This window comes from Maylandia zebra, unplaced genomic scaffold (genome assembly GCF_041146795.1).
Source record: "Maylandia zebra isolate NMK-2024a unplaced genomic scaffold, Mzebra_GT3a scaffold34, whole genome shotgun sequence".
Lineage (NCBI taxonomy): Eukaryota > Metazoa > Chordata > Actinopteri > Cichliformes > Cichlidae > Maylandia > Maylandia zebra.
In genome coordinates, this window is record NW_027490064.1 from 83935 (window position 1) to 86434 (window position 2500).

Below are 2500 nucleotides of genomic sequence, written 5' to 3' on the forward strand. Positions count from 1 at the left end.
TGGTACAACAACTTTTCGCCGTGCCCCTGGTACACCGCTCAGTAGCACTTTGCCACACACACACTCCTCGTACCTATGGTACGACAACTTTTCTCGTGCCTATGGTACGACAACTTTTCTCGTGCCTATGGTACAACAACTTTTCGCCGTGCCCCTGGTACACCGCTCAGTAGCACTTTGCCACACAAACTCTCCTCGTGCCTATGGTACGACAACTTTTCTCGTGCCTATGGTACAACAACTTTCCTCCGTGCCCCTGGTACGACAGCTTTTCTCGTGCCTATGGTACAACAACTTTTCTCGTGCCTATGGTACAACAACTTTTCGCCGTGCCCCTGGTACACCGCTCAGTAGCACTTTGCCACACACACACTCCTCGTACCTATGGTACGACAACTTTTCTCGTGCCTATGGTACGACAACTTTTCTCGTGCCTATGGTACAACAACTTTTCGCCGTGCCCCTGGTACACCGCTCAGTAGCACTTTGCCACACAAACTCTCCTCGTGCCTATGGTACGACAACTTTTCTCGTGCCTATGGTACAACAACTTTCCTCCGTGCCCCTGGTATGACAGCTTTTCTCGTGCCTGTGGTACAACAACTTTTCTCGTGCCTATGGTACAACAACTTTTCGCCGTGCCCCTGGTACACCGCTCAGTAGCACTTTGCCACACACACACACCACTCGTGCCTATGGTACGACAACTTTTCTCGTGCCTATGGTACGACAACTTTTCTCGTGCCTATGGTACAACAACTTTCCTCCGTGCCCCTGGTATGACAGCTTTTCTCGTGCCTATGGTACAACAACTTTTCTCGTGCCTATGGTACAACAACTTTTCGCCGTGCCCCTGGTACACCGCTCAGTAGCACTTTGCCACACACGCACACTCCTCGTACCTATGGTACGACAACTTTTCTCGTGCCTATGGTACGACAACTTTTCTCGTGCCTATGGTACAACAACTTTTCGCCGTGCCCCTGGTACACCGCTCAGTAGCACTTTGCCACACAAACTCTCCTCGTGCCTATGGTACGACAACTTTTCTCGTGCCTATGGTACAACAACTTTCCTCCGTGCCCCTGGTATGACAGCTTTTCTCGTGCCTATGGTACAACAACTTTTCTCGTGCCTATGGTACAACAACTTTTCGCCCTGCCCCTGGTACACCGCTCAGTAGCACTTTGCCACACACACACACACCACTCGTGCCTATGGTACGACAACTTTTCTCGTGCCTATGGTACGACAACTTTTCTCGTGCCTATGGTACAACAACCTTTCCCCGTGCCCCTGGGACACTGCGCAGAAAGTCTTTGCCACACACACACACCACTCGTGCCTATGGTACGACAAAAGGCCCCGGGGACCTACATCGCACCTTGCTCTTGCCTCCCTTACAGCTGAAAAAGGTCCATGCCTGTGCCCTGGCCCTGCTGAAATTCCCTCTCCATTTAGCCGAGGCAGTGAGTCGGCCTCCTGTCTCCCTTTACGGTCGAAAAAGATGTGCTCCTGGGCGCGCTGGCCCTGCTGCTACTCACATCGGGCATGGACCTGGACCTCCAGCAGGCCCCGGGGACCTACATCACACCTTGCTCTTGCCTCCCTTACAGCTGAAAAAGGTCCATGCCTGTGCCCTGGCCCTGCTGAAATTCCCTCTCCATTTAGCCGAGGCAGAGAGTCGGCCTCCTCTCTCCTTTACGGTCGAAAAAGATGTGCTCCTGGGCGCGCTGGCCCTGCTGCTACTCACATCGGGCATGGACCTGGACCTCCAGCAGGCCCCGGGGACCTACATCGCACATTGCTCTTCCCTCCCTTGCAGCTGAAAAAGGTCCATGCTTGTGCCCTGGCCCTTCTGAAATTCCCTCTCCATTTAGCCGAGGCAGTGAGTCGGCCTCCTGTCTCCCTTTACGGTCGAAAAAGATGTGCTCCTGGGCGCGCTGGCCCTGCTGCTACTCACATCGGGCATGGACCTGGACCTCCAGCAGGCCCCGGGGACCTACATCACACCTTGCTCTTGCCTCCCTTACAGCTGAAAAGGTCCATGCTTTTGCCCTGGCCCTTCTGAAATTCCCTCTCCATTTAGCCGAGGCAGTGAGTCGGCCTCCTGTCTCCTTCACGGTCGAAAAAGATGTGCTCCTGGGCGCGCTGGCCCTGCTGCTACTCACATCGGGCAGGGACCTGGACCTCCAGCAGGCCCCGGGGACCAACATACTCCTCTGCTCTACTCCCCCACTAGCTTTCCTTCTCCCGCAGTTACCCTCCACCACAAATCCAGCATGGCCCTTGCCCTCCAGCAGGCCCCGAGGACCCACATACTCCTCCGCTCTAATCCCCCATGAGCTTTCCTTCTCCTGCAGTTACCCTCCACCGCATATCCAGCATGGCCCTTGACCTCCAGCATGCCCCGGGGACGCACATCCTCCCCTGCTCTAGTCCCCCACTAGCTTACCTTTCTTGTAGTTACGCTCCAGCGCATATCCAGCATGGACCTTGA